This window comes from Mastigoproctus giganteus, chromosome 2, assembly GCF_048544385.1.
Source record: "Mastigoproctus giganteus isolate SK-2022 chromosome 2, ASM4854438v1, whole genome shotgun sequence".
NCBI lineage: Eukaryota > Metazoa > Arthropoda > Arachnida > Uropygi > Thelyphonidae > Mastigoproctus > Mastigoproctus giganteus.
In genome coordinates this window covers 256,296,192-256,324,110 of record NC_143576.1, presented here as the reverse complement: position 1 = coordinate 256,324,110, position 27,919 = coordinate 256,296,192, and the positions used below count along the sequence as shown (strand labels likewise).

The following is a 27,919-nucleotide window of genomic DNA, read 5'->3' as shown; positions in this document are numbered from 1 at the left end:
CACCTGGCTAGGGAGGCGCCACCATCGTTTTTAAGCAAATATCATGTCGGACATACAGATTGAACAGCGATATATCATTCGTTATTGTGTCAGACGGGACTTAAATGCATCGGAAACAGTTAAAGAGATTCATGAAGCATATAGTAACAGGTGTCTTGATCAGACGGCTATGTTACAGTGTAACCGACTTTCCGGTGTGAAGTGGTATTATCCATCAAGACAATGCTAAGTCCCATATGGCTAATATTTTGCCGATATGATTACTATCTTAGGTGCCGAAGTTATCCCACATTCCTCTTATTTACCAGACTTAGCCCCATGTGATTTATTCCTGTTTCCACGTCTGAAGAAAGCTTTGAAAGGCAAGCGTTTCGCCTCCGACACAACGATGATCATAGACGGACAATGGAAGCACTTCGCAATCTTTCGAAAAATGGCTTGCAAGAAGCATTTAATGGTTGCGTACGAAGGCGGCGAGAGTGTGTTAAGTTCAAAGGAGGGTATTTTGAGAAGGAGAATTCCATAGATGATTCAGATGATGACAATTAAGATAAGACCTTGCACCAGTCCGAGGTCTGCGTGGGTAGCACAGGGGTGAGATGGGGGGGTGGAAAGCCTGAGTTTGAATTCTGTCGATGACGCGAGACATTTTAATGGGCTTTTTTTCACTCCGTGGCTGAATTAGTCGGTCGCAGGCGTAGACAGCAAGGTATTTCCCCAGAAATTGGGATTTTTTTGTCTAGAAAAACAGTCAAATCGACCAGAGAACACACATAATTTACAGTCAAAATAAATATATGGGTAGTCATTTATGGGTGGCCCTAATATCATAATCTGGTTTTGCACCAGTTCGTGAATTAAATGATCATCCCTCTTATTGACCTCAATTTTCTTCAAAAATTGTTCCTGTTGGACAATATTATGGTAAAAGCAGTCATTTTTTAAAAAAATTTCCATTATCTTGTTACATGTGGATATAAACCACAATCATAAAATTCTGAATCTACACGAATAACACGTCGACTTGAGCGTCCAGCGTCCCGGGTGAGAAATTTTACTTGGAAATGGCAAAGATGGTCGCTTGCGTTATTATCATACTCCTCAGACATTTTTAGATTTACTTCATCTCAAATCATATAATCTAATGCGTGTCGCAGTAGACAAAATTAATTATAATCGATGTTTCTCGCATTTACTTGGAATTGGCCTACCTTCAAGTCCCATCAATGCGGCTTCTTTTTTTCACTTTAATGCTTATCTTCATTTGTACCTAAGATCCTGTTTATAATTAAAAAAATGTATACAATGTTCAAAAATAAATGTTTGTTTAATTGCAATATGAGATACAATTAAAATGATGCCAATAATCGACTTAAACAGTTCACTACGAACAAAACATGGTGGAAAGGCACTGACCCATTCGATAGCGAATCTTAAATGTATTCCCCTAGTTTAATTGCAATACACCGTTGTGCCTAGGTCCCCCACACAAAATTGCAAGCTGGTTCTAACTACCGTTCATAAACAAGGTTTTACTCATATTTGTCACACAAAATATAGATGTACATACACATTGTGTATGTTACACTAACAAATTTCAAGCTATGGTTTAATTACTGTTTGTATTTAATTTCTTTCCTACTCCACTTAAAATGAAGTTTTCATTTGAAGTGGAGTAGGAAATATTCATAATGCTCTCTTTAGATATTTAACATAAAGTAATTCATATAACGCGTAACTTATTGCTATTTTTATTTTTTTTATTATTTGTTGATGTTTTTTGTGTATTCTAACTACTTTTTATTACTGTTTGTGTAGCATTTACAGATGGCAGCTTAGCACTCAAATTGGAATTCGATAGATGGCGCAAAGGTTCAAGTGACACCGGAAGTATTGTTAAACAACGAAATGACTATACGCCGATTTGAATATTTTGTGTCGTTTATATGTTTCCTAACAAAATGGCATATAGAAATACCAAGAATGATAAAGTAATATAATTCGTATGTAAAAAACATGTCTGATTTCAATTTTATGAGTTTAATCCAATATCCTTTTAGTAGTGACAGAAAAATTACAACGAAATCGGAAAGCCTAATGCATACTATCTGAACGGAACCGTTTAACCGGAATTTAGGCCTAGTTGAAGCCTGCGATGAACTCATTGAGTATTGATCTAGTTCAGTAACGTCACTCGAACGTTTTCTTTCTTTTAATTTAATTTTTGAAACAGAATAAAGTTAAGTTATAGTTTGTGTGTTGAGAAAGTCGGTGACATAATTTTCAGTGGTCATGTGAGTGTAATTATGCTTCCTACTCCAACATTTGAAAAGCTTCTAATTAGTGGTATATACTCTTACATTTTTGTCAACAGTCAATGACAACCCGAGGTATATATTCTTCATGCCTATAAGGTGAGTCTACTATTTGCATTTAGTTCTACCAAAGAAATAGCAAAAGTATAAGTGTCACGAATGACACTCCTGTTTATCTTAAGCTAAGTATATACACAGTGGAAATCATGCGCAGGTGCAATGGTTGATGTTTCCAAACCACACACATATGTACAAACTGGTTATGTCATTTGCCTTTATTTCATAAACAGATCTACGGTTTATATGTATATTTCGGGGTTTTTTACAATGCGCTTTTTACCTGTTTTGTTTAAAATAGAAGAATTTTTTTTACTTAAATGTTTGTTCGTTTACTTGTTCACTAGGCTGTATATATCAGCTGAAAAAGTTAGTTTTATTTTCCTTTTTAATTAAAGTGATTATTCTGGGTTATATCGTATTTCTGATGCTTTCAGTGTGATATAATTAACAAGATGCATACATTCTTTGAGAAAAATCAAAATCATTACAATAATTGCCCCTATATATTGTAACTGTGTTCATAATATATAGTATTAGGAATTCTCTCTCTCTCTCTCTCTCTGCTAGCAGTTATAGTTGGTATATAAGTAAATTTTTTTACTGATTTTATTTTCGCATTTTTGTACTGATAATCATAATTAAAACGTTATTCAAATTTTCAACAGAAAGAGAGAAGGAGAAACAATGATGAAATGGTTTTAGATTTGTATAATATGCCTAATGGGAGTTATATGCCTAATGGGACAGCATTAACAATAGCTATATATGTGGGAAATATATTTTTTAGGAAAGCTAAATTAGAATTTGTAAGCAAACAAGGAATATGTTTGCCAGCTTTTTGTTAGTAGTTAATAAGATGTTATCCATTGATAAAAGAAAATTTCTTAGTTATGCAAGCTGATTTATAACCTAAGAGGATATAAATCAGAAACTCATTAAATTAGTGCAAATCACTGTAAACTAAATAAGACTACTAAATAAGATGTTCATAAGATTAAAAAACTGACTGTGCTATTTCATTTATCTTGAGAAATTATTAATTAATACAGTAAATTTGTGTTTTGAAATATTATTAAAGCTATGCTTATTGGTAAAAATATAGTTCAGATGGCACCTAAAAGATCTAGATAGAGAAAGTACATTGTGAATTATTAAATAATGAATTTGATAAACTCAGATGTAAATTGTGTTAACTTGTAATGGACATGTATGCTAGTGGATGAAGAAATTGTGTTCTCCAATCTCATTTGATATAGCTTCCTGGTTCATTAACTACAACTACTATGAACTACATTAGTTTTGTTGGTTATAAACAGTATATTTGTAGGATTAGTATTAGCAACATATTACAGTGAACAGTTTCCCTATTTCCTTTCAATATTCTGCATCCCATTATTAGAATGACACTATATTTCTGTTTTACCTGTAATAGTAGCATTTGGCATAATCTGTGGTAATATATTCTAATCATCGGATTACTTATGTCTACCCCAGTCGTAAGGCTACCATAAATTCATTTTAAAATTATTTGTATGCCATAACTTAGTAATAATTAATTCTTTATTACTTTAATTGCTGACTAACCAAAAAATAATCCTATATTAATATTTAGGTTTTGTTAATTAATGTTAGGTTACCTTAAACTAATTTTTAGCATTGGTATAAAATAATAATCCAGTTACATGCATAGCATATGATATGAGAGAAATATTGAACAGTGTTTATGGTCTCTGCTCATTGGTGTGTGTGCATATTGTATACTCAGCTGTTGTTATTAGCAAAATTGTGCCCATATTCATTAGTATAAGCAAAGTGCAGTGGATTGCTATATAATTTAAAAGCTTTAAAAGACATTAAACACGATTGATAAAAAAATTACATTACAGGTTTGTGGTGTCACATTGACAAGTAATTAAAAAAAAAGTAAAATAAACATTTACACATTAGAGATGCAAATAAACTTTATATAACAGAAATAGTTAGAAACTTTTAGAGATATAGTTAGTTTCATATACAGTATAAGTAAATAGATTTTCATATATACTCTGTGGTAGGAAGAGAGGAATTTACAGCTTCGTTGTAACTGTTTTGATTGTAGCTGATATAAAAGTGTAACAGTTAACAATGAGCAATACATCTTTTTTGTGGCAATGTAAGGGCTGATCTCCCAATGTGCATATTTGTGTTATTGAACCCAGAACCCCAATCATTTGTCAAATCAGAGTTGTGGTCATTATGTAAAATACAAATTTGTTATCATCATACTGAGGTATGGCATCTCCAGTGCTTCTACTGTTCTCTTTTTCATTTCCTGTATATTTGAAAACATATACAAGATTTTTATGTATATACAAGATTTTTATGTATATATAATATTGTATATATATACAATTTTTTTATAAGAATTTTACAAAGAATGTAACTGTATAAATTATTATTAATTAATGGTTTATGGACCAGGGACACTGCTAAAATTAAGCAGAAAGAACTCAACGACCATAATGGATACACAAGTTTGTTGGTAGAGAATATAAAGGTAGGTAGAGAATGGGAAAGGGCCAACAGAACTGAAATTGTAATTACAGAGAACAAGGAAGGGGCAGAAAATAATAAGAAGTAATTAGAAGTACTTAATGCTGTGTAACCTATGAATTTTAGGGTGATGTTGGATTAAATTGGCTTGAATGGCTGCGTTCATATGGAAATTGATATATATGTCCAATCCTATATCTGTTCTATAATTCGATAATTTTGTCCTGTATTTTTCTGTATCTCTGGTTACTTAAGCATTTGCAAGATCTGATTTAGGTGTTTAAAGCTTTAAATGAGGTTGAGTTAAACAAAATGCTGTTGGCATCCTTACTCATTATTGGATAACACACACTAGGACACTTTTTTTTTTTTTTAATGGAAAAAAAAAAGAATAATTCATAAAGGGACAGATCTGCAGCTAGTGTGTAATAGACTGTCAGAATAAACTTCCACTTGGTGTTGTAGAAGCAGGTATTGAATAAATTGGGGTGAAGTGGAAGTGGTTTTTTTTTTTTTTTTTTTGGCTGATGCTGCATAAGCTTGCTTTCTTGCATCAAATGCCTCTACTAATGCTAATGCCAATGCTAAATTTAAAGAAGAATCGAACAAATTATTAGAAGAGATTGGCAAACTATGTGAGTAAATTTATTTTTTAGGGATGATGCTCTACAAGGCGTGGTTATTAAATAACTACACTGTTGCAATAAAATAAATATAATGAAATATTTCATACCTTATAAGTATCACCTTAAAAACAATTGCCTTGGGCTTGCACACACTGTTCCATATGTTTCTTCCAAGTACAGAAATATTTCTAGAAGTTATCTTGATTTTGACATTCTTGCATTTTTTGGTCTATGGGTCCATATTTTGGTCTTTGTGCATATTGAATTCTGATGCAACCATTTTAATACTTTAAACAATGATCACTTCTAATCAATGTCCTTATCCGGTCCACATTTTCATCAGTTTTCATGGATACCAAACGGTTTGGTCATTCATTGGCTTTCACATTCTCTCTTCTTCTTAAAAATCTTTTATGCCATTCAAACATGCAGGTTTTTTGACATAGTATCTTTCCCCATAAGAAAACAAAATTGAACCAACTAAAGGAAACACTAACTTTCAGTTGTTTTCTTTAGTTTTGTTGAAAATTTGAGGTTGATTCATTGTTTGGTTCTTTTGTGTGTCATTTTTCTGGAAAACTGCAAAAACACAAGGTAATTAAAATCTATCTCACTGCAAAGCAAAAGAACGTGTTTTAATCAATATACTGCTACTAATACTGCTTCATTTATTCCTGAAACAGGTTTTACTATTTTTAATGAAAAAACTACTAGAAACATTATCTTCAATTTGTTGTTTTTATTTAAAAAAAGGTCCTTTTTTGACAGTAAAGTGGTTTCACCACATGTCACTTATCAACTTTGGGATGGTGGGGGTATGAAGTCAGAGGTTGATGGATGCCCACTTCTTGGGTCATTGTGAACATCCTCACATCTGTTTTTGGACCATTTATATCATATAAATGCACTGGTATGACCTAATGATGCAACATTATGAACAGTTTTTAACGCTTCATATGTTTCTGTTTCAGATTTTCCAAGTTTAAAGCAAAATTTGATATTCATTCATTGCTCCTTTGCAAAATCATGACATGCAACATTAATGCTGCTAACTGTTACTTGCAACCTGTCAGCTTACTCGATAATCTGTGTACACCTATAATCTGTTGGAGGAAGTTTGAACTACACCATAGCACTTCTCTTTATTTTCAGAATCATCAAATATGACCTCAAAAGCACCAGTCTGGGAACTTTATTGCCACACTCATACATAAAGTAAGAATAAGCCAGTTGTATGGCAAGCCAAGTAAGTAGGGAAAAAATAAACTAATACGTTACCATATCAAGGGGGAGCGAAACAAGGGGGAAACAAGAGCGAAAAAAAACAAGGGGGAGCAAAATAAATCAAGATAAGAGTGTTGCCGAGGGAATGCATTCCAAAAGTAATTTGGAAGAATTGCCAATTAATAAAAGACACAAATCATATAAATTTATAAAAATGGCAATCGATAGAAATTTATCAGTATCCTCTTGATTGCACCAGGTCTAAATTGCAATAATGTGTCCATTAGGGAAACAAAAATAAATACAAAATAGACTGGTCTTTGTTCCCCATCTTTTCAGAATGCCTTAAGGCTAACGGTGGCCATGGAATCACTGCATTGAAAACATTAGACAAATCCATCCATTGACACCCTGACAGCCACAATAGATCTGAAAAATGGTGGTCCTGATACAGATACAGTGAATAAATTATATAACAGCTACGTTCACTCGCAAGGCAACACAAAACCCTTAACAAAAACACTATTTTATTATTTTTTAATTTTTCATTATTTATTTTTTTTGTATGCATGCACACACTATATATATATATATATATATATATATACATATACACATTTGGTCGTCGACTTACGACCACAAAAAAAAAAAAAAATAAATTAATTAATTAATAATAAATCAGGAAGTCACTACTGAGGACACCCATAACCCAGGTGAGGAGGCACATCGATTGCTGGAGACCTGAGGACAGCACCAGGCACATACACTCAGTCGCTCTCTCTCACATATACCCAGTCGCTTTCAAGCATCTGTTGCGTGTGATGCATTAATTAAAATTCTACTGAAATACCCATAAAATGTTTAGTAAAAGGAAAAATCCTTCATCTACATATATGCCAGCTAAGAAGTCAAGGTAAACTATTGACTTAGAGTGTAAAATGAAAATTATCCAGCAGTATGAAGGCGGAAAGAAAGTGAATACGATAGCACGTGACTTGAAGTTATCATATTCCACTGTATCGGCGATACAAGAAAGAATTCAGGAAGCTGTGAAAGGTTCTGCACCTATTAAGTCTACAATTTTAACCAAACAGCGACAGGAACCCATCCATGAAATGGAGAAATTGTTGTTTATGTGGATGGAAGATTTAATACAAAAAATACACCCATGAGCCTTCACACAGTGCAAGCAAAGACTAGAAGTTTGTTTCAGAGTTTAAACTCACGCGCCGGAGACGATTACGCAGAAGATTTTCAGGCTAGTACTGGGTGGTTTAAGCGTTTTAAAAAAAGATTTGCTTTGCATAATATCTCTATAAATAAACATCTCCTACCTCAACCCAAGAACATGACCCTGACGATGCACAACCCAGCACAAGCAAAGATTAAAAATTGGTTTTGTAAATTTCATTTGTATTAATTTTTACATTAATTTTAGATTGTATTTTTGTGTTTACAGTACATTATGTACAGTATTATTTTTCACATTATGTACAATATAATTATAGATTGTAGTTTTGTTTTTTTATAAACAGTATGAATAATAAACCAATTAAAATGTAAAACGTTTGAATTTAACCTCATAGAGAGAGATAGCCTAGGCGTAGAAACGAAGGTATGTACAGTATCGCTAACTAAAAGATAAAAACATTACTGTATTTAAAATGAAAAATAAAAGATGATAAAAATTTAAAAGATTATAAAAATAAATTATAAAGATGATAAAAAGATTAGAAAGGTTAAAAAATACTGTTAATAAATATGTGGCCAGATCGACTTACGACCTGTCAGTCAGAACAGAAGTCGGTCGTAAGTCGACGACCAACTGTATATATATATATATATATATATATATATATATAATATTTGATTATAGTCTAAGTAAATAAGGTACGTGCTGTTTAATGGTATATTATGTTAGAAATTTATTATGTGGTGTCCAAAAATATAATAATGATACTATATAAATATGTATACCGGCTGGCTGCCCGTTAAAAAATATATATACCCGTATATCAAGGCACCAAAACGCTATAATATCCGACCAGCCCCCACAGGCCAAACCTAGTAAAGAAAAATCATAAGTAATTTTATGGATGGATATTGGTTCTCTTTATCTTTCTCGCTCCATGCTATATAATTGCATTTTCAAGTTTTTCTTTATATTTTTGTTAGCTATCGGTCGGGCTAATTGTTATCTTGCCTGTGAACAAATAAATTAGACACATAACCATTAGACCTTAATATTACCTTTTTGGTTACGTTATACAGGCAGATGACAACAGAAACTGATAGCTCTGTTGATTATTGGAGGGATATATTGAGAGGGTTAGCCCTTGATAACGTCCCTTTCAATGTATCCTACTACCTATAATTAATATATTGTGTTATATTATTATCACCTTATTTTACTTATTTTTCTTTACTAGGTTTGGCCTATGGGGGCTGGTATCGGATATTATAGCGTTTTGGTGCCTTGATATATGGGTATATATATATTTTTTAATGGGCAGCCAGCTGGTATACATATTTCTTTATATTTATATAGTATCATTATTATATTTTCGGACACCACATAATAAATTTCTAACATAATATACCATTAGACAGCACTACCTTATTTACTTAGACTATAATCAAATATAATATTACGACGGATGTAATGTTCTATCAACAATAGATGGCATTAATCCGATCTGGACAATATTGCTTAAGATATTTATTAATTGCTCATATTATATATATATATATATATATATATATATATATATATATATATATATATATATATATATATATATATATATATATAATTTGAATTATCGGATATATATATATATATCCGATAATTCAAAGATAATTCAAAATAAAACGAAATTATTTTTATTTATTTATTTTTTTAATTTATTTTATTATTTTCTTATTTTATTTTTTTATTTTATCTTACGTTAAAATTTAAGCCATTATTTAAATATATATATACATACATACATACATACAGAGCCACTCCCTGACTTACGTAAGGGTTGCGTTATGCGGAACTCGACATAAGTTGGAATTTCCCTAAATCCTTATGTACAGTATGCGACTTTAGCATTAGTAAAGGCATATGATGCAAGAAAGCAAGCTTATGCAGCATCAGCAAAAAAAAAAAAAAAAAAAACGCTCCCATTTCACCCCACCGTACGTTCCAAATACCTGTCCATCTTAGCCTTAAATTTATTTAGGCTATCAACTTCCACAACAAAAGATGGAAGTCTTCACCGACTTCACTGCATACTTTAACGTTTTGGAAACCAGCACGATGCTTGAACCTATTAAACCACCCGTTGCTTGCCACAGCCGATCGGGCTAGCCAGGTGGGTAAGGTGCCTGCCTAGCAACCCAAAGGTCGTGGGTTCGAATCCCGCCTCGGGCTTGGATCAAAGTACTGCAAAAACCTTGGGAGGTGCACTATGGCCACAGAAGCCGATGCGCCAACAACTACCAAAAAAAAAAAAAAAAAAAAAAGTTGCTTGCCACAAACTTGGCTTGGGGTTTGCTGTACTTATCCTTAATATCTTCATAAATACTTCTTGCTTTTGCTTGAATGGCCATTGGACATTATTTTTATTCACACTGTTTTGTGATCATTGTTGATCTTAAATGCATTGATCCTTTAACATGTTATTTTATTCACGCACTGTCCCTAAAATAGTATTCACTATTGAAGCAGCAAGACCTGATTCCATGCAACAGATGACAAACGTCATGCTTCGTACTTCTTAATTAATCATCTTTATTTCTAAATCAATTTTGTTTAATTTCCTAGCACTGCCAGCACTTGCACTTTCTGTTGGTCCCTTCCCTTCTCCACTGTAATAAGTAAATAGGAATGAAGAGAAGATTCTGGAAATTTATTTATGTTTATTACATGATTGAAGATTTCAGCAAAGGGGAACTCATTTCAGCATAATAATATAACGTAAAAAAACCCCACAGAATTCCAGTTATCAGTGTTATCGCAAATGCAATAAGATCGAGTTTTCTACCTGTTTATAATAGATTGCACTTAACAGCAAAGCCCAATAAACTGGAAAGCAAAAATTGTATTGTTTTAGAAAAATATTACAGGCATTCAAAATTGATTCTTATAACGGAACATATGATAACCATGAAAGTGTTGTGCAATTTCCATTATAAAAATGACCTTTTAGGGAGTTAAATAGTTTAGTTATATAGCGAAAATTTCGACTTTCAAGGTCTTGGGAACGAATTACCAAAAAACAATGTTATTGGGTTCACATTACGATAATTTCACAATATCTCCATTTATTCCTACGGGATGCAAAATACATTTCCATGATTTTTTTAAATTTGCACCAGCCAGCAAAAACTTATGTAAAGTTGAATTTCCATAAGTCAAGTATTGTGTAAGCTGGGAAGTGGCTGTATATTATTATTAGCCATACGGTTCAAGGAAGCCTGAGGCTTATGCTGCACTAGCCAAAAAATATTTCTGAGTTAACCCTGGGAGAGAGGCAGAAGTAGAAAGGACTCATCAAGAAAGAGAAGAATGATGATATTCAGCTCAGCACCCTGAGTGTGCCAAGCCCATACTCACCAGATGTGAGTCCCTGGTATATATGTATATATATTAAACAAAATTAAATGAAACAAATGCCAGAGTAAGCATTCGCAACCAGTAGAGCGAAAAGTAAAATAAACCTTGAATCCTCCCCACTTCCCCTCCCCTCATTTTATGACGGAAGATAACGGGTATTGCAGAAAGAATACTCCTAAAATAATTTAGAAAAAGCCAATTAATAAAATACCAGATAACGGAAATTTTAGAATAAGCCAATTGGTTGAAATTCAGTAGTGCCCAGATTTTATTTTATTCTCTTCTATTTATATTCTGTTGGTCAAGTGCTGTAGTTGGTTTCATCTCTGTTTTTAGTGATATTGTGTGGGCGCCAGTAAATTTCAACTAATTGGCTTATTCTAAAATTTCCATTATTTGGTATTCTAGAATTCCCGAGTTATTAATTGACTTTTACTAAATTATTTTAGGAGTGTTCCTTCTGCAATACCCCTTATCTTGATTCACCTCCCCTCCTTTTGTTATATTATGTATGTGTTTATTTATTTTTCAGTCTACTCTTTTTCCATTCTTACTGGCATTTGTTTCATTGATTTTAATTTTAATTTATTACAAGCAACATGTGGTGGATAATGCATGGCAGCCACTAATGTTTGCTATACTAATTTCCTTGTACTCTTTTTTTTTTTTTTTTTTTTTTTTTGTTTTTCCATCTTCTTGAATACAGTCAGTTCTGCTATAACATGCATTTTAGCAACGTAAATTTGCTCCAAGGCGACCGATATATTAGGGAACAATGCAAGTATAACGCAATTTTAGTGTTGGCTCATGGTATTCATCGATTTCATCTGCGAGTAACACCAGATGAACACAAAACTCGGCACCAAGCTGAATGTAGCGACCTGCGCAGCAGTACTTACTAGGGGTTATCAAAAAGTTCGTACCCTGACCTAGAAAATAAAACATTAGTAGAAAGATGCCGTTTTTAATATAAGTTGTCTACATATTCAATAACCAACATGTGAAATTTCATTCCCGTAGGTGATCATACACCAAAGGCAGAGTCCGGAATCTGAGGAAGAATGCTGCATTTGACAAAGTGGAGTATCAAGCAGTGATCAAGTTACTGCATTTGCAGGGCAAGAAAGTTCAGGAAATTGACGAAGAAATGAAAGCTGTGTATGGGCAGAATTGTCCATCCTATGACTGTAAAAAAGTGGAAATGGAAGTTCCAGTGCAGTTGTACAAGTGTCTTTGATGAGCTAAGTAAAGGAAGGCCATCAACATCCACAGACAGTGAGATGGTTGCAAAGGTTGAGCAGCTGGTGCTGAGTGACAGACGTGTGACAATTCATTTCATTGCAAATGCAGTGGGAATTAGTTATGGGTCCGCCCACAGCATTTTACATGACCATCTGTGCATGTCTAAGATCTCCGCACGATGGATTCAAAGATTGCCGAGACCTAGCACTGTCAGACTTCTTATTTCAAGAAGTGAAGAAACCATTGCATGGACGCCACTTTGATTTGTCTCAGGAAGTCATCAGTGAAGTGGAATCGTGGTTTTAGGCCAAAAGTGTCGACTTTTGTGATAAAGGCATTAAACAACTGATCCATAGATGGGAGAAATATGATACTGTACACGGAGAGTACATAGAAAAGGATTAAAGTTCCTGTGAAGTTTCTCCTTCCTAGAGCTATTATTTCTAGGTAAGGGTACGAACCTTTTGACACCCTCTCGTATAAATTTACGAAGCTTAAATAATGTCAAATGTGTGAGAGCTATATTTCATATTTACTGTAATTGTAGTGGGTCCGAGACACACTGTATATTGATGTTTTCAGGAGCTCACATTTTTCAATTTGAACAGAAATTTCGTGAAGCGTGATAGGTGAGCAGAGGAGTGCATTTCTGGAGGTCACTATCATAAAACAATAAAATCAGTTTGCAGTTCTTGGTTTATTGGGCTTTTCTGTTACTATAATATAATTATAAACGGGTAGTAAACTCGATCTTATTGCATTTGCAATAATACTGATAGCTGGAATTGTGTGGGTTATTATGGTGAAATGTGTTTCCCCTTCCATGAAATCTTCAATCACATTAAAAGCATAAATAAATTTTCAGAATCTTCTCTTTGTTCCTATGTTTTAAGCTTGAAAGTCTTGTTATTCTGTATCTCACTTGTGCAATCACTTGTGCATCAGAAGTCTTGTTATTCCGTATCTCACTTGTGCAATTTGTGCATGCTGTGTTCTTCATTATTGATTGCTTATCTTTTTTACTGTTTTAAATTTTACAATCCAAAAAAAAAAAAAGTCAGTGAACAGAAATATTGATTAGTATGCATAAATTGCAGTATTAATTAAGCTGCGTATTAAGATTCTTAGCAAAGCTTATTATCTTAGTACTCACCTCTAGATCCGCATTGGTCATTGTTAAATTTACATAAAGGAAAGTAAAGAGAGTGAAAGTAAAAGTTTCCAATTATATTAATAGATTAATTAATTTAAAAACATGTCTCCAGGAAGAGAAAGTGCACCACTTTTTCCTGGTTGTCATTTATAAAATTATATGAAGAAGATTCGCGTGTTGAGAAACCAAAACCTGGACGAGACGCTTTCGATGTCATGATCACCAGTTGGGGAATGACACGAGTTGTAAGTGTTAATTTATAGTATCGTAGTACCCAGGATGCACTACGTTAAACACATGAAAATTTGATTAAACAGGTAGTAAACTCGATCTTCTTGAATTTGTGAAAATACCAATAGCCGGAATTGTGTGGTTTTTTTAAGTTATTATGGTGAAATGTGTTTTCCCTTTACTGAAATCTTCAATCGTATAAAATACACAAATAAATTTTCAGAATCTTCTCTTCATTCCTTTTTTTAAGTTTCATAAACTTGTTACTCCACGTGAATCGTGTTAGTTGCAATTTGTGTGTGCTGTTAATAAATGCTTATGCACGCAATCTTGAAATTTATAATTAAAAGAGAAGATTATCTTGGAAACAAACATCTCTTGAAACATTTCTGAAGAAGACGACTCCTTGTGCAACAAACCAACAAGTGCCAAGCCAATAATGAGTGATCAACGAGTGTGCATTTAGTCGATGATGGTGATGATGAAGAATAAACATTCTTTAACATTTGTAAGTCGTAAATAATTTCTTTATTATTATAATTTGCTTGATTTTACAGGCTACATTTTCATTTCTTTCAATAAATCAATCATTGTTTAAACATAAACTAATTAGCTAACAAATTTTAATTTTGAGAAATAAATTGTCTATGGGAAATAAATTCCTGCTTTACGAGCACGCGCACTAGGAACGAATTAACTCGTAAAGTCAAGAACTACCTGTATTTTGGTGAAACCATTCTATAGCTAGTGCTTCGTACTGGAATATCTTATAATTCGATTTAAGTTTAATTAGTGTAATTGCATTATCTATTAATGTATCATGATTAAAGAGTGTACGTGCTGACTGTAGTAGTAGTGGCATGTGATGCAAGAAAGTAAGTGTATGAGCTTATGTAGCATCAGCCAAAAAAAAAAAAAAAAAAAAGTCACACCATTCCCTCCAAATGCCTGTCCAGTTCCTCCTTAAATTTATTTAACCTATCAACTTCCACAACGACAGATGGAAATTTGTTCCAGCAATTAACCACCCGCTGGCTAAAGTCAAATTTCTGCACATCTATTCTACATCTGTCTTTTCTTAATTTGAATTTATGCCCCCTTAGTTTCATAATCTGAACAAGTGGAAGGATCCCATCAGAATTCAGCGTGCTCAATCCATTCAAGGCCTTATACACCTCAATCAGATCACCACGCAGGTGCCTAGTATCCAGCCACTGCAATTTGCAGAACTTAAGCCTCTCTTGGTAAGGGATCCCTTCATTCCCCTCACCAATCTTGTTGCCCTTCTCTGTACACGCTCAAGCAAATCTACATCCTTCCTAAAATGAGGCCTCCAGACCTGTATGCAGTACTCAAGGTGTGGCCTGACCATTGCCTCATACAGAGAGACAATCACCTCCTTTTCCCTGCTAGCAAAATTCCTATAAATCATTGACAAAACCCCATGACCTGCCCTGGCAGTCTGACTGCATTGCTCAGAAAACTTCATATCTGAGTGCACAATTACTCCCAGGTCTTTTTCATTTTCTACCATCTTAATTGTAGTACCACGCAGTTGGTACGTTTCTCTGGGGTTACTTCTACCCATATGCAGTACTTTGCATTTGTCAAGGTTGAACTTCAATTGCCACTTCTTAGCCCATCTGTCCAAATTATCTAGATGCTGTTGCAGTAGCACGCTGTCATTAACAACTCTGCCAACCTTTGTATCATCTGCAAACTTCAACACTAAGCCTGATATACCTTCATCAATATCATTGATAAATATACAAAACAACAGAGGACCCAACACCGAACCCTGTGGGACTCCACTATTAACATTAGTCCACGAATAGCAGCACCCATTAATTACCACCCTCTGTCTTCTCCCACTCAACCATCCTTTTATCCATTGTAGCAACTTACCCCTAATACTATTCTGCTCCAATTTGTACAATAGTCTTCCATGCACAACAGTGTCAAAAGCTTTCCTGAAATCCAAATATATGATATCAAAATTATTTTTTGCATCCAGTTCCTTTGTAACCACATCATAATATCCTATCAAAGTTGAGTTCCTGGTTGGTCTGATATGAAACTGTTATAATGATAGTATGCTCTCATGTTGGCTGTTCTGGAAGTTCCATATTTTGTGGTGGTGCTACCTATGGTGCATGCATTACTTCCAGATTGGCATTTTATAAGGTATACATAGCCCAGTGGTCAGGAGCAAGAGTGCATAGCACGCGTTCCTTGAGTGGACTGGGGTTCAAGCCCGTGACTACTAAATACGATAAATATTTGTATTGGCGATTTATTGTAAACTCCACTGACTTGGTTGTCGTGCCGGAGTATAAACAGAAAATTTATTTTATTTATATTATATTGTTTATGTCTTGAATATTGTATTTATATGTTTCCCTGTATTTTCTGAAAAAAGTACTTTAGTTAGTACTTGAATATAAATACAATATTCAAGACATAAACAATATAATATACCTTATAAAATGCCAATCTGGATGTAATGCATGCTACATAGGTAGCACCACCACAAAATATGGAACTTCCGGAACAGCCAACACGAGAACATACTATCATTATAATAGTTTCAAATCAGACCAACCAGGAACTGAACTCAGTCAGCACGTACACTCTTTTAATCATGATCCATTAATAGATAATGCAGTTATACTAATTAAACTTAAATCGAATTATAAGATATTCCAGTATGAAGCCCTAGCTATAGAATGGTTCTGCCAAAATAGATCATACGAAATTTTAAACACTAAATAACCCATGAATCTATCACTAATATGGCAGCTTACACTAATCAAATTTCCATGTGTTTAACGTAGTGCATCCTGCGTACTACGATACTATAAATCAACACTTACAACTCATGTCATTCACCAACTGGTGACAACGACATTGAAAGCTTCTCGTCCAGCTTTTGGTTTTTCAACACGCAAATCTTCTTCATATAATTTTATAAATGACAACCAGGAAAAAGTGGTGCACTTCCTCTTCCTAGAGACATGTTTTTAAATTAATTAATCTATTAATATAATTGAAAACTTTTACTTTCACTCTACTTTCCTTTATGTAAATTTAATCATAACCAATATGGATCTAGAGGTGAGTACTAAGATAATAAGCTTTGCTAAGAATCTTAATAGATAATTAACAGTATTTCAAGCTTTCAGCTGTAAAATTAACAAGCTATGTATGTAAACATACATAGTCTCTGACCAATACAAGGTATCTTGTTAAGGTAAAGTGCTATATTTAGTGTAATATTTATTTATTTATTAGAAATTTAAGATGTTTAAACCTGTGTTAGCAATTTTATTGGTTTTCTAACTTTTTTTTAGTGTTTTACTTTCCAGACTGAACATTTTTTTTGAGTGCCCTGCCCCATCCCTATTTTTTTCATAAGTCCTGTTGTTTTTAATGCGCGAAATACCATAATGCGGAGAATTTTAGGAACACATATACCGCGTTATAGCAGAACTGACTGTATTTAGTTCTTCTTCTGGTGTTATAACCCAGGATGGGTCTTAGCCTTCTCAACGATGTTCCACTGTAAGTCCTCCAAGAAATTAAACTTCTCCAACTTCTTATTTTCATGATCTTTAAGTCCTCTTCTACGTCATCCATCCATCTTTTTATTAGTTAAACTGTATTTAGTTGAAGTTTTCAATTTATATATATATATATATATATATATATATATATATATATATATTTCCAAGTATGAAAAAGCAAATATTAAATGTTATAATAAATATAAATATTATAATAAATATTAAGTAGTCACATAACCAATTAATGCCATCTAGGACGATTAAACATTACATCGGTCTGTATAAATATGAATATGAGTTAAGTTGATAGTGGTAAGAGTTTTTAAAAGTAAAATATGATATACTAGCTTATCAGGTAAACCATAAACCATGGCGGGGTTAAAGTATAGTATTGTTCTGTAATTTCGAACGTAACTTATGGATATAACGTATCGTTAATTTTTACTGTTTATTATTGCTATTTTATTTTTTGCGTATTAAAACAAAGATTCAATTTAAATGCAATTCGGTTTTCAGATTGCACCTTAAACACTTCAATCAGATCACCTCACACCTCACAGATACCTAGACTCCAGACACTACAATTTGCAGAACTGAAGCCTTTCTTGGTAAGAGGGTAACAACACCCCCTTTGTTTCCCTCACCAGTCTCGTTACCCTTTTCCATACCCATTCTAGCAGCTCTGTATTCTTCATAAAATGAGACCTCCATACCTGTATCTAATACCCAAGATGTGGCCTGACCATTGGCTTGTAATATGGGATAATCACCTTCTTATCCCTGCTAGTAGAATTCCCCTATATCAGTGTTTCCCAAAGTTTTGACCTCCGTGTACACATTCTTAATTTTTCGTAAGTACTGAGTACTCCCTCGTTAAAAAAAAAATCGTATTTCATTGTAAATGTCTATAAATATTTTTATTTGAATTTAAGTGTACATAAACAAAAATTGTTATTGTTTATAATTTATATATGATAGAACAAAATTAATAAAGTAAACCTACTATAAATTTTTGCTTAATTAAAATAATTTATCATCAAATTGAGTAGTAAAATTTCTTGTGGTGGGATAATGTTTCAACAAAATTTGGCTCTGTGGTTATTAATTTCAATATCAGATGCGGTTTTTTTTTTTTTTTTATGTAAACCCCAAACACGAGAGGTATTAGAACCTATAGTACTTAGTACCATGCTTGGGTTGGAGGTTGAGAAGACGAAAGAAGATATTTGTTGACATTGGACTTGAACTTCTGCAGATTGTAATTTTCAGGAAATATGTATGAAGGAAGGTTGTTCCAGAAAACGGCAGTTGAATAAATAAACGAGGAAGATGAAAAGTTGGTTCTGTGAGTTTGAAGTTGGACAGTAAATGGATGTTGGCTGGTAGCGGCACGTGTTCAGACTGTTTTGAAAGAGAGAGCAGGAATTATAGAAGCCAATTCAGAAGAACAGTGCCCATGGAAGTATCTGTAGAAGAGGCATGCAGCAGAAACAGTGCGTCTATGGGAGAGCGAGTGGAGAGACTGTTAGAGATGAATCATTAATTAACCTAACTGCCCTCTTCTGAATGGAATCAAGAAGCCTGAGAGAGGTTTTGGGGGCACCACCCCAGATGTGGGAACAATATTCCATGGCAGGGCGGATTTGCGATTTATACAGAGTGAGCAGCTGTTTGGAAGAAAAGTAACGCCGAGAGCGAAAGAGAAAACCAAGTTTTTTAGATGCAGAGGAAGCAATATTTGTAATGTACTTGTGCCAAGAGAGATTAGAAGTCAGGGTAATTCCCAAAAGAGATATATCATTTTGCCTAGAAATCGGAGTGTCACTAAAGATAAGTGTAAGAGCAGAAGAATCCTTTTTGCGAGATATAAGACAAGACTGAGTTTTAGAAGGGTTGAAATCAACTAAGTTGTCTTTGCCCCACTGGAGAATTACCTGAAGATCGTCATTTCAGGAATTGGTAGCAGGTTTTCGAGAAATTGAAGCTGATTGAGTAGAACAAGGTTTCTCAAAATGGAAAGTGGAATGCAATGTGCTATCATCGACAAAACTATGGATAGGATTTCCAGTCAATGGAAGAAGGTCATTAATATACAAGAGGAAAAGAGTGGTGGAAAGAACTGAACCTTGGGGGACACCGGCATTAGTGGAGAAGTTAGAAGACAGAGAGCCATCTACCAACACCCTCAGTGAGCGATCAGAGAGAAAACTGGATAACCAATTACTAAAAACAGTTGGCAAACCATAAGATGGAAGCTTGTTTAGAAGACCTTTATGCCAAACACAATCAAAAGCCTTTCAGATGTCAAGAGCAACTACTTGTGTTTCACTGAACCTTTCCATTGAATTAGTCCATAAATGGGTAACATAAGCCAGAATATCACCAGTGGATCAACACTGACGGAATCCATACTGGCGATCGTTGATCAGACGGAAGGTTTCTAGGTAGTTTAAGAGTTGGCGGTTAATTGATTTCTCTGTTACTTTAGAAAGGGTAGAAGTAATTGCAATGGGACGATAATTGGATGGGAGGGATTTGTCACCCTTTTTAGGAACTGGCTGGATATGAGCAAATTTCCAGGCAGAAGGAAAAACACCTTTAGAATAAGAAAGTGAAAAAAGGCGGCAAAGAATAGGAGTAAGTTCAGGAGCACAGGTTTTGAGAACAAGTGGAGAAATACCATCGCGACCTGGAGCTTTCTTACCATCAAGATTCATCAAAATCCTTCTGACGTCCTTTTGACAGAAGACCACAGGAGGCATTGAATGGAGTGTGTTGGGAATGGTGGGAGGTGTTTTACCAAGATCATTGATACATGAGTTGGAAGAAAAATGGGATGCTAGCAGGTCAGCTTTATCCTTGGCTGAAGTGACAACAGAACCATCTGGATTGGACAGGTGGGAGCAGAGATGGGCAAAAGTTGTGGTCAATAGCTTTGGCAAGAGACCAGAATGCTCAGCTACCATTAGGGCAAGAAGCAAGTTTTCTACTCTTAGCCTGTTCAAACTCTAGTTTGGACTGATTAATAACTGCTTTACAATTGTTGCGAGCTTTGGTGTAGGCAGAAAATGAAACAGGAGCATTAGAAACAAGCCAATTATGATATGCAACATTCTTATCTTGAACAGCTTTAGCACATTTATTGGAAAACCAAGGTTTAGATAAAGGATGAGGCCGACTGGGCTAGCCGAGTGATTAAAGTACCTGCCCGGCAACCCAAAGGTCGCGGGTTCGATTCCCGCCTCGGGCTTGGATCAAAGTACTGCAAAACCCTTGGGAGGTGCAATATGGCCACAGAAGCCGATGCGCCAACAACTACCAAATCAAAAAAAAAAAAAAATAAAGGATGAGATTTTAAAGTGGAGTGTGGGATAAAGGATTCCATTCCTGCAAGAATAATTTCAGTGACGCGATCTGAGGAAACGTTGATATCAGAAGTTTTGAAACAGTGATCCGACCAAGGAAAAGAAGAAAAGAAGTCTTGCAGGTCATCCCATTTTGCATTCTTGTAATGCCAAAGAACACGAGGTTGGGAATAGCCATGAGATAAAGGTTCCATTGCAGAAGAGACAATCACCAAGTTGTGATCTGAAGTGCCTAAAGGACCTCTCACTTCGACCGTGTACTTAGAAGGGTTGTTTGTGAGAAAGAGATCAAGCATATTGGCTGTACGATTCGGATTATCCGGTATCCTTGTAGGTAAATGAACAATCTGTGCAAGGTCATTAGTAATTGCAAAAGCCTTAGCATCTCGACCAGCTGGGTCGGTGTGACTAGAAAACGGAAGCCAGCTGGAGTTGTGAACATTAAAATCACCAAGGAAAATTACCTCACTGTTAGGAAAGTTGGACTGGAGAAAGTCAAGTTGCAAAGAGAGGAAGTCAAAGAGCTCCAAGTGATTAGTGGAATTGGGAGAACGGTAGAGAGAACAGATGAATTTGACACAATGAGGTAGAGATTTTGAGCCAGAGAAGATCAATGATGGGAGATTCCAAATTGCCACGTGTCTGACAGGGAATATCAGAACAGACATATGCACAAGTACCACCTTTGAGGCGAAAGGAATCATACAGCAAATAATTTGGGCATCTGAGATGAGCAGTAGTTGAATCAACCGATAACTGAGATTCTGTCAGAAAAAGTACATGGCGTTTGGCAGACTGCAAGTGGAAATGTTGTTGAGATTAGAATTGAGACCACGTATATTTGGGAAATGAATTAGGAAGTGCTTGGGAGGTTTAGATCTTTTCGCAGATAAGGTTGCTCTATTAGTTTGACAATTTGTGGTGTATTCAATAGTAAGAAAAAGTGGGTGGAACATGCTGTGTGAAGTAATGAAATTTTTGGATATGGCGTATACATGGTAAGACTATACCCAGATCCTCGACATAACGTGGCCTCGACAATGCTCCCTGCATATACACTACTTGGACTCCCTCCAGTAACTATCTGGCAGAGTAGAGGTAGCAAGATTATACACTAGCTGATCTGGAAGCCTCCTAGAGAGTTACCAATAGGTTCGGTCCTATGTACTAACTAGCGGCCGGCCTGCGAACACCATTTTAGAGCTGTACCCCCGAAATGTATGGAATATTGGATCTCGCAACGATGTTCGTCATAACCTCAAAAAGTCATCAATCATATTGCATGATGGAAGAGATAGGGAAGGGTTGATCGGAACTTAGCTCTAGAGACTAAACATGGGTTCCACCACTTCAAGCCTCCAAATAAGCAAAGTGGTGGTATTTCACCGGTTGATGAGTCATCTACCACCTAGTACTGCCTGGTAACATAGAGGGGCGGCGTTCCTCCATGTGGTGTGGGCGCCACACCTTGACCCCTGCTTACGTTGGTTCACACCTGTGAACCAACGTAAGCAATGTAAGCAAGTCCCACTATCGTGAAGGTGCAAGCAGAGGATTTGGCTGTCACAGACCGTCCGTACTTTGCTGAAATTGGGTCCACTTGACTTGAGTGTTACCGAATATCAGTTCCATCAGCGTTTTAGACTCCCAGGTAGCAAGTACAGCTTGTCTGGTATATCTGAGAGAATGTCTGTGACAACCTCAAGGACCTCAAGGTTCCTCTTCTTCATCTTAATGTCTACAAGGGCTGAAAATCCAACTTCGCACAGATATGAACTTTGGTGCTTTATCTGATAATGCAGAAAATTCATTTTGTATTTGTAACCAAAATGATGATAATGTATTCTCGTTATATTTGTTTTTTAAGAATCCATCAGAAGCTAGTTCCAAAAGTTGTTCTTCTGTTTGCGACAGATCCTTTGGCATAGATTGATTGATGCTGAAAGGGTATCTTATCCACTCAGTATTAATGTCAAATTCAGTGAAATACTTTTCTAGATTCATCTGTGAACTTTGTAAATGCTGCATTATAATAATCTTCACATTGTCATCAGTTTGTTTATTTGAACTTGTGTGTATTCATGAAGAGATGAGAATGCGTCCAATTCTCCATTACCAACTCGCTTTTGCCACAACTTCATCTTTGCCAATGTCACGTTCACTCTATCTTGAACGTGAAGTACAGAAATTTCCTTACCTTGTAAGGACAAATTAAGATTATTTAAAACAGTAAATATATCTGCCAGGTATGCTAATTGACTGAGTCATTTTCAATCATGTAAACATTTTTTTTAATTCAAAACTTTCATTAAGAAAAACCCCTGTAGTTCATTCTGAAGTTCAAATAAACGAGTTAGAACTTTTCCACGAGAAATCTGACGAACCTCGGTATAGAAAAGAAGTTGTTTATGATTACTACCCATTTATTCACATAGTTGTGAGAAAAGTCTGGCATTTAAAGGATGGCCCTTAATATAATTTATGATTTTTACAGCTTCATCCAGAACCTTTTTAGGTCTGCAGGTATCATATGTATAGCTAAAGCCTCTCTGTGTATTCAGCAACGTGTCAACTTTGCATGTGGTGCAATAGCTTGAATCCCTGAAACAAGCCCTTTTTTAGATCCTACCATGGATTTTGCTCCGTTCGTGCTTATTCCAATACAACTCTTCCAATGAAGTTTGTTTTGTTGCATAAATTTTCCATAATGTTGAATATTTCTTCTCCTGTTGTATGTTCTCGCAAACGTTGGCAAAATAAAAGGTCGTAATTGAAGTTTTTGATTTTTTTCGTATCTAACAAACACTAGAAGATTTGCAAAATTTGTAATATCAGTGGACTCATCGGCCTTCATTGCATAATATCGAGGCAGTTTTAGGTGGGTCGAAAACTGCTAGCTTGGGGGGAGACAAAGACAAATAGATTAACAGTAGCCACTGGCAGAGGTGCAAAGAGATTCTTGCACTGCTTCTATTGGAATGAGCAGAAGCCTGAAAAACAATATGGAGGATATTTCAGAGACTGCTGGAAGTCATTGCGATACAAGTAAACACATGGGTTGTGTTAGGGTAGCTAAGAATAGAAACAGGTGCATGTATACTTGCGTGTACACCAATGCTAGGAGTTTAGTAGATGAATTTGAGGTTTTGCTCAAAACATCAAAGGCAGATATTGTTGGGATATCAGAGACATGGTGTCACACAGATATAAGGAATGCAGAACTGGAATTTGGGGAGTACAACATCTACAGAAAGGATAGACAGGATAGGAAGGGAGGAGGGGTTATGCTATTAGTTAAAAAAACACATAAAATCCAAGGAAGTGAAGCCAGTCGACATCGATGGACAGGGCAGTGTCGAGTCAGTTTGGTGTGACATAAGCATGGGTAAATCAAAATTGAGAGTAGGAGTGTGCTATAGGCCTAATGACTCTGATGAGTATAATAAGATACTGTTCAGGGAAATAGAATGGGTCAGTAAATCAGAGAGTCTTATAATGGGGGATTTTAATTTCCCAGATATTGACTGGAATTTGTGGGTTGGTCACTAACACACTAGCAAGGCTTTTGTGGATTTATTGGATGATTGTTTTCTACACCAGCATGTTCGGGAGGCAACTAGAGGGAGTAATACTCTTGATCTGATTATCAGTAGTGATTCTTCATGCATTAAGAATCTGCAGATAAAGGAACCACTAGGTGGCAGTGATCACAGTGTGCTGAAGTGGGATTTACTCAAGGAGGTAACTACCATCAGAGGTAAAGGGAAGGGTTTTTGCTTTCGTAAAGGCGACTATGATGGCTGAGACAGTATTTAAATTCTATACAGTGGGACCAACTGATGATGTTACCAACAGCAAATTCAAAATGGGAAGCATTCAAGGAACTAATCTTGGAAGCTACCAGGCTTTACTACCAACCAAGAAATATTGTTCAAGGTTCAGGCCTAAATGGTTGTCAGATGAACTAATGAGACATATGGCAGAGAAGAAAAATGCATGGGATACATACAAATTAATGGGTGACATGGAAGCCTATGATAGATATAAGTTGGTCTGTAACCAAGTCACAAAGGAGATTAGGCAGGCAAAGGCAGATTATGAGAAATCCTTGGCAAAGGATGTAAAGAAAAACAGAAAAGAGTTCTTTACCTATTTAAACTCAAGAACGAAAGGGATGAATCAGATTGGTCCACTGGATGTTGATGGTTCAACAGTTGAGGATCCTGCTCAGGTGGCTAACAATCAAAACGAGTATTTTGCATCTACATTCACACATGAGGAGTTATTCAGGAAGGGGAATGTCGTAGGTGAAGTAAACATTGGCAGTGAGCTAGATGATTTTCTAATAACTGAGAGGAAAGTGGAGGAGAAATTGTTGAGGATAAACATAAAAAAGGCACCCGGGGTGGATGGGATCTATCCAGTTATATTAAAGGAGGCAGCAAAGGAAGTAAGCAAACCCCTGGCCATAATTATGAGAGCTTCTTTGGACTCAGGGGAGGTACCCATAGACTGGAGATGTGCAAATGTAACCCCAATTCACAAAGGAGGATCAAAGGCTGACACAAGTAATTATAGACCTGTTAGTTTAACTTTGGTTCCAGGAAAATTAATGGAGGCACTGGTTAAAGAAGCACTGCAGGATCATCTGGACAAGAATTCAGTTATAGCTCAGACACAGCATGGTTTTGTTAAGGGCAGGTCTTGTCTGACCAATTTGATTGGATACTATGATGTAGTCACAAAAGAACTGGATGCAGGGAATAACTTTGATATTATATATTTGGATCTTAGAAAGGCTTTTGATACTGTTGCGCATGGAGGACTGCTGCACAAATTGGAGCAGTGTGGCATTGGAGGCAAATTGCTGCTATGGATAAAGGGATGGTTGAGTGGCAGAAGACAGAGAGTGGTAATCAATGGACACTGCTCAACGTGGACTAATGTTATTAGTGGAGTTCCTCAGGGTTCAGTGTTGGGTCCATTGTTGTTTTCTGTATTTATAAATGATATAGATGATGGTATATCAAGCTTAATGTCCAAGTTTGCAGACGATACAAAGGTTGGCACTACTGATGCTATGCTGCTACTGCAACAGGATCTGGAAAGGTTGAGCAGATGGGCTGAGAGGTGGCAAATGAAGTTTAACATTGACAAATGTAAAGTACTACATATGGGAAACAGTAACCCCAGATCAACGTATCAACTCTGTGGTACTACGCTGACAGTGGTAGAGAATGAAAAGGACCTGGGGGTAATTGTGCACGCAGATATGAAGTTCTCTGAGCAGTGCAGACGAGCTGCAAGAGTAGCTCATGGTGTCTTGTCAATGATATACAGGAATTTTTCTAGCAGGGATAGGGATGTGATTATTCCCTTGTATAAGGCATTGGTCAGGCCACACCTTGAGTACTGTATACAGGTCTGGAGGCCTCATTTCAAGAAGGATGTAGAGCTGCTGGAACGAGTACAGAGAAGGGCAACAAGATTAGTGAATGGAACAAAGGGTTGCTCTTACGCAGAAAGGCTTAAGTTTTGCAAATTACAGAGTCTGGAGACTAGGCATCGGCGAGGTGATCTGATAGAGGTGTATAAGGCTTTGAATGGCTTGAGCATGCTCAATGCCGATGGGATTCTTCCTCTTGCTCAGAATAATCACCTGAGAGGGCATAAATTCAAATTGAGGAAGGACGGATGTCGGATAGATGTGCGGAAATTTGCCTTTAGCCAGCGGGCAGTTGGTTTGTGGAATAGACTCCCATCGCTTGTTGTTGAAGTTGATAGCCTAAATAAATTTAAGGCTCAGCTGGACAGGTATTTCGAACGAACGGAGGGGTGAAATGGGAGTAGTGGTTTTTTTTTTTTTGGCTGATGCTGAATAAGCTTGCTTTCTTGCATCATATGCCTCTACTAATGCTAATGCTAATGCTAACCCTCTGGAGATGAAAGGGGGTATAAGGAATCGTCGTGCCAGACACTGTACACTGCAACGAGACACTCCCAAGGCAGAGACAATGGCACATGTGCTGGTAGTAGGATTATTCTGGACGGCATTCAACACACTTTCTTCCATGGCGGAAGTTTGCATCGAACGTGGTCTGCCCGCACTACTCCTGTTACCTCTAAATGACCCATAATCGCCAGCGGGCAGTTGGTTTGTGGAATAGACTCCCATCGCTTGTTGTTGAAGTTGATAGCCTAAAAAAATTTAAGGCTCAGCTGGACAGGTATTTCGAACAAACGGAGGAGTGAAATGGGAGTAATGGTTGTGCATTTTTTTTTTTTTTTTTTTTTTTTTTTTGGCTGATGCTGAATAAGCTTGCTTTCTTGCATCATATGCCTCTACTAATTCTAATGCTAATAGGGAAATTTTTTTTTTTTTGGCCGGTGCAGCATAAGCCTCAGGCTTCCTTGCACCATATGGCTGATAATAATAATAATAATAATAACAACTCTTACGTATATCAGATAACAATATCTGTTTTATATTTTCAGCCATTTCAGTGATTCTCCAATGAACAGTATTATTTGAAAGGCAAATCTGATAAAAAGACCTTTTTCCATTATCTCTGATCATTACTTCTGCTATTATCTTTGCCGCAGGCCAAAATAATAGCAGAAGTAATGTCCAACTATGAAGTCTAAATTCCAAAACATAAGTTTGTGTCAGCGTACTATAGCTTGATGTGTTGAAAATATCGCTGATAACTTGGTGGAGCAACTATCAGCAGAACTGAAATCCGTGGAGTGGTATTCCCTGGCTCTCGATGAAAGTACTGACATAAAAGGCACTGCGCAGTCGCTAATTTTCACTTGCACTTGTAACAGTGATTTTGGAATTTCCGAGGAGTTGTTATCCATGGAATCAATGCAAGACTGCACAACTGGATCAAGTATTTTTGAAAAAGTAGAAAATTGTGTAAAGAAGTGTAATTTACTCTGGAATAAAATCATTAGTGTAACAGTGGACGATAACACCATATTTGACTGGTAAAAATAACAGAT

General features: G+C 35.7%; 1 protein-coding gene across 3 annotated transcripts in view; it reads left to right on the top strand.

The window, feature by feature from the left end:
- Positions 1-2,318: 2,318 nt before the first annotated feature.
- Positions 2,319-27,919, top strand: part of Br140 (bromodomain-containing protein 140) — a 507,858-nt gene continuing 482,257 nt past the window's right edge. For all 3 annotated transcript variants that reach the window (XM_090369105.1, XM_090369103.1, XM_090369102.1), the window contains exon 1: positions 2,319-2,414. The gene's annotated coding sequence lies outside the window, so the exon portion shown is untranslated. The remainder of the gene's footprint in view (positions 2,415-27,919) is intronic.